This window comes from Stenella coeruleoalba (assembly GCF_951394435.1).
Source record: "Stenella coeruleoalba genome assembly, chromosome: 18".
In the NCBI taxonomy this organism is placed as follows: Eukaryota; Metazoa; Chordata; class Mammalia; order Artiodactyla; family Delphinidae; genus Stenella; species Stenella coeruleoalba.
Window position 1 is genome coordinate 16,446,670 of NC_137164.1, and position 19,729 is coordinate 16,466,398.

Here is a 19,729-nt window from a genome sequence, read left to right on the forward strand (position 1 = left end):
AGCTCATTGTTGGCGTGTAATCTCAGCAGCCCTAGCTTTCCCAGGACTGTCTCTGTTTTGATACATGAAAATCCACCTATCCCTAGACAGAATGTCCAAGTAGAGGATGTGAGTCCCAGGCACCTGGCTTGTTCTCTAGCCTTGGTTTCTACTCCCACCCCAAAATATCTTCTCCTTCACATGGAAGAGACTTGGGAGCCTTTAGTATGAATCCTATACATCCAGCTCTTTGGTTGGTTGCTGGGCAACTGAGAACAGGGCTGCCAGGACAGAGCTTTCCGGTGCCCACTCTTAGAGCCCAGAGTGGTTCCAACAGGAAGCTGCAGTCCCCTCATCACTGATGGCCTTTTCATGGTGGCTTAGTCTCCTGTTGCTGTTGTAACAAATTACCACAAATTTAGGGGCTTAAAACAACATAAGTTTATTCTCTTACAGTCTGGAGGTCTGAAGAACCAAAATCGGTCTCACTGGGCTCAATCAAGGTGTGGGCAGAGTTGGTTCCTTCTGGAGGTTTTGAGGGAAGAATCCATATCCTTGCCTTTTTCTGCTTCCCGAGGCCGCCTGCATTACTTGGCTTGTGACCCCTTCCTTGCCTCACCCCAGCCCTTTTCCTTCTGTGGTCACATCCCCAACTACTCTGATTTCCTGCTTCCCTCATAAAAGGACCTTTGTAATTATATCACTCCCACCTGGATAATCCACACTCCTCTCCCCAGCTCCAGACCCTTAACTTAATCAGATCTGCAAATTCTCTTTTGCCTAATAAGGTAATGTTCACGGGTCCAGAGGATTAGGATGGAGACATCTCTGGGAGGCTATTATTCAGCCTACCACACATCGTATCACAAGATGTTCTAGCTCGTCTTATTAATCTGGCCCAACTTTCTTTTAAGCTTGTTTATAACAGCCCAATATCTATGGCAAACTCTGACTTAGCTTACATTTCCAAATTCCTTTGGTTCTAGCAGCTACCCTGTCATTTTGTCAAAGTGAATTCTATCTTGTCTGACAGGTTCCTATTTCAGGAAGGCTTTTCAATTGTACAAAATTCCCAATTGGAAAAACGTTAGCACTTCAACCCTGGAAGGATTTGTAACAGGCAGCAGTTCTACATAAACATCGCTGCTGGTCAAGAGTGATGTTTTCCTTCAATCAATCTATCAAGTTGATTAAGGAACTGCTATGCACCAAGCAAAATAGTATAAGCTCCACTTTATGCCTTTCGACAACTGGCATCCAAAAGGGGGAAGATAGGACGAACTCAGATAAAACAGTGCTGAGCACCTATCGCTTCACTGAGTGCTGGGGAAGGCTGGCATTCCGGGGGCTGGGGGGAGCAGTGTGCAAAAGGAGAGTCATCAGGACAGTTGCAGAAAGTGGACAGTAAGGGGATGACCTTGACCAAAGGGCAAGGTTTCTACTGAGTGGCCATGGAAAGCCAGAATGGATAGATTGGGGGAAGTCAAAAGAGGAGTGTAGAGTTGGTCAGATGGGGATCAAGAATCGAGCACTCAGGGCTTCCCTGGTGGCGCAGTGGTTGAGAGTCCGCCTGCCGATGCAGGGGACACGGGTTCGTGCCCCGGTCCGGGAAGATCTCACATGCCGCAGAGCGGCTGGGCCCGTGAGCCATGGCCGCTGGGCCTGCGTTTCCGGAGCCCGTGCTCCGCAACGGGAGAGACCACAACAGTGAGAGGCCTGCGTGCCGCAAAAAAAAAAAGAATCGAGCACTCAGAAACTCTAATTTGAAAAGGTACATATGCCCCAATGTTCATAGCAGCAGTATTTATAATAGCCAAGACATGGAAACAACCCAAGTGCCCATCAACAGACACCTGGCTTTAGAAGATGTGGTTTACATATGTAAGGAAATATTACTCAGTCTTAAAAAAGAATGAAATATTGCCATTTGCAGCAACATGGATGGACCTAGAGAATATTATACTTAGTGAAGTCAGACAGTGAAAGACAAATATATATCATGTGGAATTAAAAAAATAATACAAATGAATCTATATACAAAACAGAAACAGACTCACAGACATAGGAAACAAACTTACAGTTACCAAAGGGGAAAGGGGGTGGGGGAGGGATAAATTAGGAGGATGAGATAACAGACACAAACTACTGTACATAAAATAGAGAAGCAAAAAGCATTTACTGTATAGCACAGGGAACTATATTCAATATCTTACAGTAACCTACAATGGAAAGTAATCTGAAAAATATATATAACTGAATCACTACGCTGTACACCTGAAACTAACACGGTAACTCAACTATACTCCAATTAAAAACATGTAAAAAAAAAAAAGAAAGAATTGAGCTGAAGAGAGGAGAGCAGAGCCCTCAGAAGATGCAGTCTAGTTGTGGAGGGGGTGGAGCCTGGAGGCTAGCCCCTGAAAAGCTGTTGGATTAAACCAGTCGAAGCTTCCCAAGTCCTCAGGAAGAGGCTCTCAAGCCCCAGGTCTGACTTCTGCGGTAGATCCTGCCCAGGGTCCCCGTGTGGATCACATGCACATCAAACACGGAGTGCCCCAGGCAGCGTTCCCTGGAAGGAGCAGGGGGGTGTGGTGGCAGCGAGGGGAGGGTTTGGGCGGATCTACTTTGTAAATCAATCCACGTGGCCATTTTGGTTGACCTCACAGGCCACGGAGGATGCCAAAGGCCGCTGGACATTCTCTTGGGGGAATTGCCCATGTTTGTTTATCCGCTTACTTGCCATCTGATAGAGACTGTGAGTGTGTACTATGTCCCAGCCTTTCGTCTGGGGAAATCATTTAAACAGAGCCTCTCACGGAGCTTTCACACTGCTGGGAAAGACAGGAGTCAGAGGATTACACCACTTCATGTGAACTGTGGCAAGCGCTGTGAGGGAGGCCCTCAGGGTCCCGGGGAACTTGTAAGTGGGGGCTCTGAGCCAGTCGGGCAGGGTGGCTGGGGAGGACTTTCTAGATCCCGAGTGGTTTCATTTGTCACACTCCAACACTCGAGTGTCACCTCCTCAGAGAGGCCTTTCCAGACCACCATGTCTCAACCATCACTGCTCTTAATCTCCACCTTGCTTTATGCTGGCTACACCACGTGTACTGTGATCTAACACATGAGCATGTACGCACACTTACACACACGACTATACCCCATCAGACCGTGAGCCCACGAGGGCAGTAGCATGGTCTGTTCTGTTTGTGCTCTATCCCCAGCGCCGAGAACAGTGCCTGCACCAGAAGTGTTTGTTGACTGAACAACTGATTGACAGTTGGCATTAATGAATGAAGTGACAATGAGCTGAGATCTGTAGGGGAAAATGAGGCATTGAAATGTAAACGGATGGGACTGCAGAGAGAGATTCAGGCTGAGGAAATGTCACGGGCAAATTCAGGCTGGAGGGAGTACGGCATGTTTGAGGGAAATCAAAGATGTTGTTAATTTATACCTAAGGTATTACTGAGCACCCATATTTGCTGGAACTCTTCCAGGCGCTGAGAGCAGGACAACAGGACGAGATCCCTATGCATTTGGGAGGAGAGGTGTATAGGCAGTAAACAATTATATATTATGTGTATATATATTTAAGTATAATAAAATGCCAGGCAATGATAAATGCTATGAACTAAAATAGAGAAAGGGCTAGAGAGTGGAGGGGCAGGAGGGGCGCTTAGTCAGGAGGGCATCTCAGAGGACATGATGCTTGAACAGAGACCTGTGAGTGAGCATTGAGTGAGACGAGGGATGAACAGGAAAAGGAAAGGAAGGAGCCAATGGGAAGTCCGGAGGCAGGACGGCATCAGGGGACCCTGAGGATGCAGAAGGGAATGTGCCGGGTGGTCCTTGGAGGGTTCTGAGCAGGAAAGTAACGTAATTTGATTTAGTCCCTAAAAGATGATTCTGGCTGTTGGGTGGCGGTTGGAATGTAGGGGTCAAAAGGAACACTTGGGAAACCAGTAGGGTCACTGGGCAGTGGCCCAGCCAGGAGATGGTGGAGCCTGGGGCCTGGGTGGGGGGATGGGGTACTTCAAGATGAGTGGGCTTCCAATAAACTCTGAAGGAGGACCTAGAGGTATTCAGGCTTGCCGCGAATTAGACGTGGATATTTGAGAACTAGCAAATGAAGGTACCATTTATGAAGCTGAGTAAGAGAGGGGCCGGTTAGCAGGGGGTTTGGGGTGGGGAGTGAAATCAAAAGTTCTATTTGGGGGGCTTCCCTGGTGGCACAGTGGTTAAGAATCCGCCTCCCAATGCAGGGGACACGGGTTCGAGCCCTGGTCCAGGAAGATCCCACATGCCGCGGAGCAACTAAGCCCGTGCACCACAACTACTGAGCCTGCACTCTAGAGCCCGCCAGCCACAACTACTGAGCCCACATGCCACAACTACAGAAGCCTGCGTGCCTAGAGCCTGTGCTCTGCAACAAGAGAAGCCACTGCGATGAGAAGCCCGCGCATGGCAACAAATAGTAGCCCCTGCTCGCCGCAACTAGAGAAAGCCCGAGCGCAGCAATGAAGACCCAACGCAGCTGAAAATAAATAAATAATTTTTTTTTAAAAGTTCTATTTTGGATATATTCACTTCAGCTTTCCATAGAGCCCCCAGTGGGAAATTAGCCATCTGTGTGCAGAGCCCAGGGGAGAGGGTGGAACCAGGGATCTAAAACTGGGAGCTGCCACCATAGAGATGGGGTCGGAAGCCACTGGGGGATGCTGCCACGAAGGTACTGAGTGGAGGTCTAGGAGGGCAGTGAGGTAAGGCCGGGGGTATCCCAACACTGAGAGGCAAGAAGGACCATGTATGGTATGAGAAAACACACCAAATTTAGGGGGTAGGGTGCAGGGCCAGCAGCGCATGCTCCAAGGCCAGGTGAGAAAAGCAGCCTTGATTTTGACTCCAAATGGTATCGTCTAGGTCCAGAGAGCTCACTGGCTACTCACGAGGCCCGGCTCCAGGTTATGTTGGACACTCAGGCTCTCCGATGGACCAGGCCCTCTGGGACCACTGCAGACAGCAGTGGTGCCTTTCTGTGACTCAAGCGTCCCTTCCTCTGCATGGCCTCTGGTCCCTACCCGGTGGGGTTGGAGCAGGCCCCTCATGCTGGCTCATCCAATGAGCAAACTACCCTCTCTGACCTGGTGGTCCTCTGCAGACCTGGGAGCCCAGGATGTGTAGACGTGAGCAGGTGACTTAGGCTCTCTGGGCCTGTGTTTCTCAAACGTGAATCTGCATGATAATTCTAGTTCTTAACTTGCAGGGTCATGGTGAGGGTGAAACGATTTCTACCTGCTAAAGTGCCTGTTATATAGTCGTTGTTAACTATTCTCATCTTAAAGGATGGGGATTCACCATCACTTAGAATCGTCAGAGACTTTGCCACATACTCTGAAAATAGATGTAAAAGAGAAATTCTAAAATGTTTTGGACATAATTGGAGAAGGTATAGCCTCTTGAAATAACTGTTTTGAAGAAGACAGCACTGAACCAACACCAGCGTAAGAGTAGGCTCTGCAGTCAGGGGTCTGGCTCGAATCTCAGCCCCTCCACCCACTCGACAGCCTTGGACATGATACTCAACCACTCACTCTCAGCCTCAGTTTCCCCGTTGTCAATGGTACAGCACAAGTATCCACCTCATGGAGTGTTAAGAACACCTAACATGGTAATGCATGTAGAGCACTCGCACAGTGTCTGGCACATAGCAAGCACCCAATAAATATTGCAATCGGTACTATCGTGGGCTCTTGAAAAATATATACATATGTTCGATTGATTACAATGTGAGAGTCCCTTACTGTCATGCAGTCTCTACATATGGCCCCCAGATCACCTGATTTATTTGCAGTTTTTCCTGGACTTACATGAAAGTATAGATTAGGTTAGATTTGAAGGTTGCTGAATGTGGTCTTAAATTAGCCTTAAGAGGAGCGCCAAGCCATTGTTTGATCCTCACCTCCAGTCTTGCCTGGTTTCTGTAGGTAAGGTGCAAAGGCAAACGTGTATTCCCTTTGCAGTTCCGGGACTACCACCCCGAAGATCGGCCAACTGGGGAAGGCTGAATGATTTTTTCACGATTAATCCAGATCTTGGGTCCCATAGAGTGGACGCCAACCTGACTCCAGTCCTCTGAGCTGTGTTCCTCCGCCTGGTTAGGATTTGTGTGCATATACCCTGAGAAAACCATAATTCAAAAAGCGTCAGGTACCAAAATGTTCATTGCAGCTCTATTTACAATAGCCCGGACATGGAAACAACCTAAGTGTCCATCATTGGATGAACGGATAAAGAAGATGTGGCACATATATACAATGGAATATTACTCAGCCATAAAAAGAAACGAAATTGAGCTATTTGTAATGAGGTGGATGGACCTAGAGTCTGTCATACAGAGTGAAGTAAGTCAGAAACAGAAAGACAAATACCAAATGCTAACACATATATATGGAATCTAAAAGAAAGGAAAAAAAAAAAAGGTCATGAAGAACCTAGGGGAAAGATGGGAATAAAGACACAGACCTACTAGAGAATGGACTTGAGGATATGGGGAGGGGGAAGGGTAAGCTGTGACAAAGCGAGAGAGTGGCATGGACATATATACACTACCAAACGTAAAATAGATAGCTAGTGGGAAGCAGCCGCATAGCACAGGGAGATCAGCTCGGTGCTTTGTGACCACCGAGAGGGGTGGGATAGGGAGGGTGGGAGGGAGGGAGACGCAAGAGGGAGGGGATATGGGAACATATGTATATGTATAAGTGATTCACTTTGTTATAAAGCAGAAACTAACACACCATTGTAAAGCAATTATACTCCAATAAAGATTAAAAAAAAAAAAAAGCCACATACGGCGGCCTCCCCTCGGATGGAGGAATTAATTACACCGCAGCCCGGTGCTATGTGGTCATTGGGCCACACGGTGACGCTTCACGCCTAACAATTCCGCTGCTTCTTTTGCCGTATCACGGAGGTTTGAAATTCAAACGGAAAGCGGAGGAGGTGTGTCCTTTCTCAGAACAGCATAGATACCGTTCCCAGGGAGCAAGGGGCTGTAAGGGAGTGGAGGTGAGCTGGGTTCAATAACTGAGGAAAAGCCTCTGTCCTGCTTTATAGGATCGTGGTAACGATGAATTAATATTAAGTGCAATCAAATGAAATTGTCGATATCCAGCAGCCTTTGACCCACAAGACCAGCGATTTCATGTGGTTCATCCTACAGTGCCTTGCACCAGGTCCACAGTGAGACTTGGTGGAAGTGAGCTGTTATCACGGCTAGCATGACAAGAGTACAACAAACCCTTACTATGAACATTTAGAAAATAAGCTGCTTTGTCTTCTGGAAATTTTTTCCTGAAGATTCTTACTAGTAGGGGACCCTGTTGTTTCCATGGACTAAAGTTCCAATTATGAAAATATGCCTGAAAGGAATCTATGTATCACAGCTATGCCGTTAGCCAAGCCATTTCCACCTAAAGGCTTCCTTCAGCAAGTTTGGTCCCAGCAAGGTTGAAGCACGGTACCAACTCTTCTCTGAGCAAAGCTGAACTCTCATCTTCTCTGGGTCCAGGGCCCCCCTTTGCCTCTCCAAGAGGGCACTCTATGCCTGGGACTGGTATCGAGACTTAGCTTTCTGATGCACACACATCAGAGTTTCTCTCTTCTGTGTCTCCTTCCCTCTTAGCAAGCCCAGCAAATACTAGCTGATCTCATTAGCCCAAGGAATAGATACTATTTTCATTTTGGCAGAATTGTCAAAGCTGTAGCCAAAAGCAATGAGAATTTCAGGTACCTGGCAGGCCCATGGAGGTGGGGGGAGCGGGTGATATTTTTGATCAGAAGGGCGTCTGGGAGTCCAGGAGTTTGGCCACGTCCTGCTTGGTGGTCCTGCTGTATTAGGCCCTGAGAGGGAACCAGAGGTAGGCTGGGGGTCCCCAACAAGAGTATGGCCCCTGCAGTCCTAGGAATTCAACAAGCGAATAAAAACAGATAGTGGTTATATTTTATCAGAGAAAGTTTTCTTTCCAGATACTCTTTCTTCGCACTCTCCTTCTCATTTCTTTCCTCAATCTATAGAGATATACCCCTGGAACCTCCCTCTGATAGCTCACCCTTCCCCCCTTGTCATATGAAAAAGGAAAGGTTTGTGTTTCTCACTGCATGTCAGACACACAGACCGCAGGAGATGAGCAGGTGTCTCGTAGGATCTCATTACGTATCGTTGGTTATGTATCAAATGAGGCTGCGTGTTTACAGACTTATGTTTAATGTGGGGAATGGGGTTTGAACTCTTCAATGCACCAAACATGGGTTAAAAGTTAGAATCCGGACACCGAAGACAAACATACTGTATGATTCAATTCGTATGGAGTTCAAGAGTAAGCAGAACTAATCTATAGAGCGCGTCATCAGAACAGCAGTGGCTGGGCGCGGTAGGGCAGGCTGAGAAGGGGCACGAGGAAACTTTCTGCCACGATGGAGATGTTCTATCTTTTTATTAGGGTGTGAGTTACACGGATGTAGACATTTGTCAGGGTTCGTGGAACTGCACATGGAGGGTCAACAGAAGAAGCAGTGAGAAATGGTTCTCAGAACCACAGTCACAGTAGGGGCAGGAGGCCCCTTATGTCATGGAAGAGAGACGGAGTTTCCATGTACTGCAACTTCTCACCAGGCTGTCTACATGAAGGAAAAACATATAAAACGTCAGCCAATTTTCCAGACAGTTTCAAAATCCAAGGACGTTTGTCTCGGTGCTCACATGTCCTATGTCTTTTCAAATGTTTACAGAGTATTTACAGGAAGTAGTCCTTTGGGTGGCAGTTGAAATTAGGAAAACTGGCAGCAAAAATTGACACATACCATAAAAGAGAGATAATTGCTCCGCTGCCATATACAATATTATTATCAAATGGTTTTCACCGAGGCATCCAATTGGTCCCTACCAACTCCATCTCATTGTTCTAGGAAAGATCCCCCTTCCTTGTTACCCTGAGGATGAAGCTGCCACAGCTCGAGAATGATATGCCATATGGTACTAACATCAGAATCAAAATGAGCTTGTGCTTTTTGTGTGAGATGCTGAAATTTATTAGAAAATCAGAAAGCCTCATTTCCACTGAGTTCCTGAGACCTGCCATCTGCTGCATGAAAAAGAAATGGAGATTTTTTTTTTTAACCATTTACTTATTGTGAAATGTGAGAGTACTGGTGTGTTTGAAAAAGCAGGGTTGGGGGCCGGGTTTAGGGGGGTGCATAAGACCCGGCCAGAGCAAGCCCACTTGGCAGGGAAGAAAGGAGACTGTCAGCTGAATGGTGGCAAAGGCTTGGGAAGCATAATTATGGAAATCACCTATTCCAGAGCCTTTTTTTTCTCTTCCTGACCACATGTTTCCTTCCACATAGGAACAGCCCATAGGCCAGCTTTCGAGATAAGCAGTCGCTGTTTCAGAAAGGAAGTAGAGGGCGCTGTTTAAACGAGCACCAGCCTCTCTGAGTATTAGGTCTCTCTGGGGAGAGGATAGTGCAAGTCAGACAGGAGGGAAACAGACAAGGGAGCCAAAAAGGCTTAATGGACGGTGAGGCAGGGAGGGCTTTCTAAGGGGAGACGCAGGAGCCGGGAGGCAAGATGGGAGAGCGATCTGATGCGCAGGGGGCGGTGATGTAGTGCCCAGTGAGAAGGGAGAGATCTTTCAACATTGTCTGGAATTTTTCTGTAAGTGTTGGATGCTGAGGATACAAAGATAAAGGTGCTTTGTACTTTAAGGAGGGCGTGTCAGCTGCCTGGGAATTCATTTCGGGGAATGGCTCCGTCTCTGGCATTGCTGGGTTTGCGACATGCTCCCTTGACCGTGAGTCACATCCATGTGGCTGTCCTGTACCTCTGCAGAGCACTGCAGCCTGGAGGGCTTACCTAACCCCTTGATTTTACTATAATTATTTATTTTTACTCTTGTTTTCACATCAAAGCTGGCGTGTCTGTTGGAAGTGCTGCAGGCAGCATTCACTGACATGATTAGTGCCTGGGTTTCTCACCTCTGATCACAACACTCAAGAAATAGACCTCTAGGGCTTCCCTGGTGGTACAGTGGTTGAGGGTCCGCCTGCCGATGCAGGGGACACGTGTGCGTGCCCTGGTGCGGGAAGATCCCACATGCCGCGGAGTGGCTGGGCCCGTGAGCCATGGCCGCTGAGCCTGCGGGTCCAGAGCCTGTGCTCCACAACGCGAGAGGCCACAGCAGTGAGAGGCCCGCGTACCGCAAAAATAATAAATAAATAAAAATAAAAATAAATAGACCTCTAGCAAATAGGCTACCAGAGCCTGAAAGGGAGCAGCAGTGGGGGAGGTGAGGTGGAGGATAAAGCTTTCAGGCACCAGGGAATTTCACATTATAACATTATAGAGTCAAGCTCAGGACAAGGCAGGCCTTTCCTGGACCACATTCAAGGAGGTTTAATTAAAGGAGAATTAAAAAGACCTCTCACTAGGCAATGTCATTTCGGAGGCAGTCTTCCAGCAGGATCCCAGGCGCATCCTCAAAGTCAAGTTCAGGTTCTGGGCGTGCTCTGCGGCCATGAGTGGCCACCTGAGAGCACAGCCCCAACCCGCCTCCACGCTCCCCAGATGCTCATCATCACCGTGGCCTCACGCAGGTAGGTGACCAACAGTCTGACCAATGAAAGGATGAATGACTGCAAAAGCCTTGGGAGGTTCGAGGATCTTGACCTCCCCCATAAGCCAATCCAGGAACGAAGCATTCATAGAGAGTCAGCGCCAACCTCGCTGAGGAGGAACTGACAGGGAAGCGAGCAAAGTGAGTTTCTGAATTTGCAGTGAGATTAAGTGGGAAGCGACCATAAGGCCCAGGGTCCAGCATGATCAGTGTGTGCTCGTCCTCCAAGCCTTCTCCCACCGTGGGTAGCAATCGGCGAGGGCCACCTCCCCAGTGCTCGACTCAAGCTGGCAGAAAGGCGCTGCTGTGGTGTCGGCCCCTCGGGGAGAAGTTCAGGGTCAGCCTTGGGGTTGTGCCCCCGGAGCGCCTGGCAGCAGGTCCCATGCACTCTCCTGGGGTGGGGAGGCAGCCTTACTTTTTACTCCCTTGGTAAATAAGGGCCCCATGGGTAGCTCCTGACCTGGGGGCCAGGGGTCAGCTCTGATTTCCCCAGGGGGGTGTAGGGGTGCCCGACCTCTACAGGACAGGTTTCCGCAGATATCCAGGATTCTCCCAAACCACTGGGGGCAGACAGGATGGTCGTGATCGCTCAGACCTGAAGATGAGGTGGTGAGGACATGGTAAGCAGCTCTCAGCATCCTCTGCCCTGACTTCCCCTCAGCTCCCATTTGTCCAACAGCTATTAATCATAATGCTTATTATCTAAGAAGACTGTCTGTCCTTTCCTGAGCACTTGCTAAGTGCCAAGTGCCTCTTACCTATTATCCTGTTTAATCCTTACTACAACCCTGTGAGGTGGGGAGCATTCTCATCCCTATTTTCCAGATGAAACAACTAAAGACCAGTGAGATTTGGTGAAGGGCTGGGGTCAAACAGCTGGTGAGACATAGGGGTGGGCGATCAACCCCTGCAGTCTGGTTCCAGAACTATTGCTCTACAACCCCAATAACAGTCCTCCAAGAGTAAGCACTCTGATTTCCAGTTTACCTTGTGAATAGACTGGATTCAGAGAGGTTAGGTAATTACCCAAAGCCACACAGCTGTAGGGCCCAGAGACAGAAACCCCTCTGGCTTCAGAGCCCAAGCTATTTCCTCTCAGCCACACCCCCTGTCCCGGGCTGTGTAGCATTATGGACCCCCGTCCCCCAGCCAACAGATGGAAGGCACGGCAAGCAGGATTGGATTTGGACTCTGCAAAGTCATCTTTACTGGAGATTTAGTGAAACCTTAACATTTTTGGACTTTAAATAAAAAGAAACAAATTGCTTCTTCTGAACACTGATGTTTCTCAGAGGTGCCATGGTTACTACTCAAGTAGCCCTGGAAAGATTTGGATGCCATCAGCCAATGAGAGCGCCTACCTGCTTGATGAACTAACCTGTTTATCAGCTAGTTCCCAAGTGTTAGAGAACTTGGGTGTTGTTTGTCATGCTTACCCGTTTCACTTAGGCCCTCAAATGTATAAGGAGTACGTTAGGGAAAAATCCCTGTGACCTGGTATATGAGAAGTCAACACAAAAGACCGAAGACGTACATTGAACAAATTATGTGGGACCAGACTTTTTTGCTCTCTCTGGGGACAGAGGAAGTCCCATGATTTCAGCGCCCAGGAAAAAGGCATGTTTATAATCAGCAGAGGGTGAGGGGGTTGAACTATATGCTCAGGGCCCCCAATGATTAGTTATGCCACCAGCTTTGGGGGCCATTGAATGCCCCCAAATGACTTAGGGTGCTAGACTGACCCTAAGTCATCAAACTGAGCTACGTTACCCCATGTGGTTATAACCCAGCAACTGACAGCTGGATTCCCCTGTGCCTGGTTTCCTTTGTCACACACTAGGAGGCTTAGGCATGATGTTTTCATTGGACTCGGCACTCTTTTTGCTAAGATTGTTAGGATGAAAAGTTACTATCTTTGTTAATGTTGGAGTGATTTTAAATGCCTTTAAAATGTATTTAACAATTTTCATGAGTTTGGACTTGAGGCTTCAATTCAGTATTTATTTATTCAATAAGTATCTATTAAATACTTCTTTTGTGCCAAGGATTGTCTTGGCACTTTAGTTGAAATATAGATAAATTATATCTACTTTTTGATCCAGGAAGCTTGTAATTTAGCAAAGGAGAGGGGAAAAAATAGTATATATGTATGTATACATATAGCAATACATTTTATGTGTTGTGTGTGTATATGGGTGCGTGTGTTATAGAAAGGTGGATAGATAGGAAATATGCGTGTGTGTGTGTGTGTGCATGCACGTGATATTTTAACAAGTCAATCCCATGGTGATGAGGACATAGAGGGGTCTAGTGGTAAGCCTGGGACACAGGGAAGGTCAGCCAGTGTCCGGTGCAGGGAGCAGTAACGGTCTTAGAGACAAGATGGCAATGGAGCTGAGACCTGCCACAGGTGACTGAACAAAAGGGGAGAAGACGGTCAGAGAAGTGCTCTCTGTTTGGGGAAGAGCAGAAGGCATCTGGGTTGCCCCACCACACGGTGGGGCAGGGAGAGCCAGGAAAAGATGAAGCAAGGGGAAAAGACCGCATCTAAGGGGAGCTGAAGACACAACCAAGCAGGACACACGTTTTGTTCCCAGAAAAGAGCTGCTAGGCTTTAGAGCCCTCTCCTTCCTGGTGGCATCAGCCTCGTTCCCTTTGAGAAATCCCCATAGATGAAAATTCAAACTTATAAGATAAACCTTCAGGCTGATATTTGTGAGACAGGACGATTCTTCACTCTACAAAGATATCTTTTTAAAACTGAGCCCTCTTGGTGCTTTTAAACAGAATCCACTCATCCACAAGCCCCCTGGTTAGGAGCCCATGTTGTGGACAGTAGGCTGACCTGCGTCGGTTGCACTGCCCTTCACTCAGCAGAGGCATTCATGGACCCTCTCTTTTTATTAAAAAATATTTTTTTTAATCTGAAGGAAGGAAGAAGGCAGACCACAGATGAAAGAGTAAACCCAGTAGAAAATTCTTTTTGTTAATTCCAATGCTTGCTCTTTTTTGTTGGTATCTGTCTCCCTTTATTTTCCTGCACTTTATATGTCTTCCTCCACAATCACACCCATCCCTAGATTCTTTTTTTTTTTTTTTTTTTTGCGGTACGCGGGCCTCTCACTGCTGTGGCCTCTCCCGTTGCGGAGCACAGGCTCCGGACGCGCAGGCTCAGCGGCCATGGCTCACGGGCCCAGCCACTCCGCGGCACGTGGGATCTTCCCGGACCGGGGCACGAACCCGCGTCCCCTGCAACGGCAGGCGGACTCCCAACCACTGCGCCACTGGGGAAGCCCCTTAGATTCATTTTTATAAAGGAAAGAAAACTGTACTTTCGTTGCCTTCCTGACGTGACAGGAGATGACAGCCAGTCCTCGTCCCTCTAAGCAACCCCTTTGCCACCGTTGTGTTTCTGACCTCTTTGTTCTATCCAAACGATTTCCTATTTCAAAGATGATTACAATGAACCTCTTCCAGTTCTAATCTGATTTCAAATTTAGCTCACGTTTTCTCTATAGAAATGATTTTTCCCTAAGTTGGGAACGAGCACAGTAAACTCACAAGAAACAGGAAAAAGGTATAATTCACTTCCCATTCATTTTAGGATGCCAATGCACGTTTCCTAAAAGCAACCCTTCAGAGGTCTATGACTGGGGCTTCCATGCTTCAGTGTCCATATTTCTCCTTCGTTTCGTGTTCTAGTATGGATTCATCAACACCTGTCTGCAGTCTCTTGTGATAGAGAAATTCAGTGAAGAGACATTGGGAAAAGCTGAAGTAAGTATATTAAAGGAAAAATGAAAACCCTCTGGTACAATTGGTAAGCCCCCAGTGTTTTGAAGGTTAAAAGGTTTTTTACTAACCTTTTGATTAAACCAGTTAGTTGTTACTAGGGAGATCAATTCACATTCCTTGAACACACCAAGTAAATACAGAAAAACCTGGTATCTCATATCTGCCTTTAAGGAAGGTTTCTATCTCAATTCCCAGAACCAGCCTTAAAACAGGGCTCTCATGTGAATAATACCAACATTATTTTACCTTTTATTTCATGAATGAGTTCTTATTTACTCTTTTTAACTGCAGAAGAGAAAGTAACTGCATTATTTCCATGGCACATAAATGGAGCTGCCAAAATCCTACAGGAGACGGGATGCCCCTTTTAAGTTTCGCCAGAATCCCTCCTTAGGTTTTCTTTAGATAACTGTTATAGTTTTCCTCTCTGCCTCTGTCTATTAAACACTTAACACTGTTATTTACATCTTCATATAGTCTCTTGTCTGATTCCAGTAATCTTACGCTGTCCCTCAGCTTTCTTGGAGTCTCCCAGCCTTGAAATGTTAGGGGATGCGGTGGAAGGGGTCTCAGAAATCTCCTGGTCCTATGAAGAGGGAGGAAATGAAAAATATGGAAAAATGATTAGCTTCCTCAGTTAATGAAAGACATGCAAATGGAAACAGTTAGGCAGTGCTTTGCCTATTAAATCTCAAAAAAATTTAAATGATAATAACCAATTCTGGTTAAGATGCAGCAAAATGAGTAATTGCTGATGGCATTTTAAGTTAGCGCAGCCCTTTTGGAAATTTGACAACATGTACCAAAACTATGAAAATGTGGAAATCTTTTGAAGTAGTAATTTCATTCTTGAGAATTGACTGTTGAGAATTGATACCCTTAGAAACACACATACTTATATACAACATATATATGGGTGGGTGTGCGTGTATATGTAACATAGCCTTACATTTATAAATAGTAAGAGAAAAAATTCTTTAAATGTTCAAAAACGAACCAACAAACAAATGGAATGGCAAAAGGAACATGCACCATTATTCGGATGATTGCAAAGATCGTGAAGCAACCTGTAAAATTTTACAATTTAAGTAAAAACAGCAGCAACAACAAATAAACAAAAAGCCTCCTCAAAACAAGACACCAACTTACACAGCCACTGAGTAAACTACACAAATGAAAAAGGAACAAAATAATTAATTATTCATAGTAATGGAGTCAGCAAGATAAAATGCTAGATGACTGACTTTTTTTTTTCTAATACCTGTATTTTTTCATTGCTTTTGTAATGTAGAAACAAATCAAAATGCTTAGTGCAAACTTTCCTCACGCCCGCGCCCATTTTACAGGTGAAGTAATTGGAGCTGAGAATTGTGGAGACTTAAACAGGGGACTGAATTGGGGAGGAGCCAGGGGGGCCCTACAGCCTCGGCCCCTCTGACCATGTCACCGCAGCCACTGCCTACACACATATGACCTGACCCACTCGTCTAGGAAAAGGCAGCCCGGGCCATTTCCACAGCATCCCTGGGGTAATTTGCTTAGCGTGCTACAAGTTTGGGTGGGAAAAAGGAGCTCTGGCCTATATAGGCAAAGACTACTCATTTCCAAGTATTTCAGAGAGAAACGCTCTGCTGCTTAAGACAGGTCATTTCACCTCTCTGAAGCTCTGTTTCCTCACTGATGAAAGGAGAAGACCCTGTCTCCTAGGGTCTCCTAGGGTACCCCAAGTACATAGTAGGTACCCAGTAAGTGTCATTCCTCCTCCAATATCCAGGTGCAGCATTGGGATTAGACTATATTTGACATTAACAGGCACCATTTTGCTGCTGGTCAGATAACCCTGCCTTCCATCTTGAAGAGGCAGACGTTCCTCTAGGGCCTCTGCTTTGCCCAGAGGAAACCTGGCTCCTAAAATTAGCATCATTTGGTGGATGGCATTGCCTCTGCTCCTCTTTTCGGACTGATGTCCCCAACACCCATTGTCCACACCTGCCTGGAGGACCCCCAGTGACCGGCCTGGGAGAGGGAGGGAGGGATAGGCGTTTGTTGATTGATTTTTGATTGATGAACCTTATACCAGCTGAGCCTTAGCTCAGCTGGAGGCCCAGAAGAGTCTGTCCTGACTAGGAGAGAGGTCAGGGCTCTGGAAGTAAGTGAAAATAACCAGAAGTAGCTGGAGCACTTAGACATCATTGGAGGTAAAACAGGGCGTTGTCTGCCTATGACAGGCAGCTGAGTTGTGTTATTTAGAGAAGGCCTCCTGCCCACCCTTACATGTGGAGCAGACGTAGCATGACCAGCTCTCAGGATCTTGATTGGTTGAGATATTCAATGGATCTTTGCAAACCTAGGGGAAAAAAACCCCAGCTTCCCATATGTAAGTAGATGGAAGAAGCTTTTTCCATTTTGGATCTTTGGTGTGACCTTACTGAAAATGGTACATTTTCTCTTCCTGCCCCAGTGGGGTACTTCTCACAGCCTCCCCAAACAAACGGCCAGCCTTGGCATCCCCAGGCACCAAAGGTGATCAGGACATTTGAGCAAGAGGTGCAGAAAGGTGCCAGGGAATCAGAGGAACTTGTCCAGGGACAAAGAAGCTGGCGGGGCCATGTCCTGAGTTTGTGTCACTAGATTTCACCTCTTTAATCTTGAAGTACCAATTTTCTGCTTAACTGAATCTCAAAGGATGTGTTTGTATGTAGAGCACTAGACACTTATGTGATCGCATTGGAAATGCATCTTTAAACCAAAAGCAAAAAGCCTATCTAACAAGCTCAACCAGTGACAAAAATTGCATCGTATTAGAACACATTAAAAAAAACACAAAACCTGTAGTGCAGAAAACTCAACTTATAAAACACAAATTAAGGCAAGGTTATTTGTGTGCAAAGATCTCCTTCAGGCTACATTGAAATAACAAGTTCCCTGGTGCTTTTAAAATAGAATTTTAGCTAAAAAAGAAAACCCCATCAATTCCTACAGAAATTTTAAGAAGAAACGATTAGGTAAAGTAAAGTATGTCTCCAGATTTTACAACATAACTTTTATTTTATATGAAATAATCAGAAACAGACGTTTCTCCTCCTTTGTCTGCATTGTTTATTTCCCTCTCATATGCCCTAGATTTATAGATTTCTAATTATGAACCACTCTTTCATAACCTCCTGGCTAAAACCTTTATCAAGACTTAACGGTGAGAAACAACTAATAGATTAAGTATAGTAAGACCCCTGGAATCAGATAAACATTTACTTTTTGCCTGGGTCATTTACTAGCTGTTTGACTCGGGGAAGTTTATTTACTCAAGTATTTATTTAACCCCTAGTGTATGCCAACCAGAATTCCTGGTCCTGGGAATAGTGATGGAGGAAACAGATGAGGGCTCTGTTCTCTGAGAATGTGTATTCCATGGTGGGATGGCAGACTATAAACAAGTAAATAAAGAATAAATAAAAGAAAATCTTTCAGATTGGGCTAAGTGCTATAAAAAGTATAGGGTCCTTGACAGTGACCAGAGAAAGAACATGCCAGTTTCCCTGAAGTGATCAGAAAAGACCTCTCTGCAAAGGTAATATCTGAGCTGAAACGCAGGGAGGAGCCAGCTTTGAGACAGGGAGGTACATGTGTTCCAGGTGAAGAGAACAGCAAGTGCAAAGGTCCTGAGGTCGGACTGAGTCTGGTGAATTTGAGACCCAGAAGGAAATTCAGTGTGACTGAAGTGAGAGTCTGGTAGAAGATGGAAGTGGAGAAGTCGCTAAGGATCAGAATATAGGTGAGCAGGAGACAGAAAGCAGTTGAAATTTTATTCTAATTGCAGTGGGTTACTGAGGTCCCTGAGCCTCCGTGTCCTTGCATGTGAATGGGGATGAGAAGGGGACTCACTTATGCACTTATGAGGATTGAGATGGCTAACATAGGTGAAGTGTCTGGCACTTTGGTTGCAGAACTTAGTCCAGGATTTTGCTTTCAAGGATGAGTGATTCACCATGTGAACTGAAGTTTAAAGGAGTTAGGTGAAGGATTCAGGGGACTCACACAGTTCCATTGCAGGAAGTACAGAGAGACCTCAGAGGAAATGGAAGTTCAGAAGGACTTGCTCCATTTCTGTGTCTCTCTTCATATTTACTCCCTTCTCCTGGCTCTCTCTGCAAGTCTCTTAATTTCTGTTTCTTTCAAACTTTTCTATATGTCCTTTTGACTCAAGAGATTACCATCACCTGATTGACTCAGTTTCTCAGTGTCTGAACTCCAGATGCTCCAAGGCAGGATTTGATGGGCCAGCTTTGGTCAGGTGCCCACACCAAGCCCAATCAGGTGTACTTTGGAAGGGAGGGTCCCTAAGAAGAGTTATGTGTAGCGCCACCGTGATTGGCATATCTTCTCTGCTGCGTAAACAATGCGTGGAGAAGGGATGACTGATGTATGTGTGAAGGGGAGGTAAATTCATGAATGGTAGGTGGGTGATGACTACCAAGCCCAAACCAATCCATTTAGGGAGAGGTGGGTGGAATTACATGGCTTCTCTCAGGGTCAGGACTTCTTAACTGGAGGTTTTTGAATGGGCTTGGGAGGGTCTGAGAACCTCTGAAATCATCTATGAAAATGTGTACATGTGTCTACATGTATTTTCTGGGGAGAAGGTCTAAGTATCCATCAGAATCTCCAAGAGCTCTATGACCTAAAGTCAAGGGTCCCTGCCTATACATTCTAGGCTTTTTGTTCTTACTGAATGAGAAATGCTCCTAACCTTTTGACAACTTGAAAAGCATCCCTTCAAATCTACTGAAAAACTATTTGAGTAAGAAATAATCAGGATCGTTCCCATTCATGTCCCTTCTTCTTTACTTCCTCTGTTCCCATTGACTCACTGAGCCTCTCAAGCCTTCCTTAGAGACCGAGAGCGCCCCCTCCCTCCAAGTTCCCTACTTTTTCCGTAAATAATGTCTAGTTTAAAAGTAGTTGAAAGCCAAGAGTTTCTATTTTTAAACTTCTATCCAGGAACGCTGCCTGTCGTGTAACTCATCCTCCATTTCTGGCCATGGATGTGTTTGCTGGTTTGTCTAGCTCCCTGAAATCATAGGTCATCAGAACTAGAAGGGCCCTGAGAAATCAGTTTGGTTAGGATATCGCAACTGGGGGGACTTATTCCCCAAAGATCATATCAGAATATTCAAGGGCTTAGAAAATTTTAAAATACCTATTTAATATTATATTCTTATATATATAATAGAAATTGTTTTTCTAGTAAAGACCATTGAAAGTAAAACTTGAAAAATATTTTT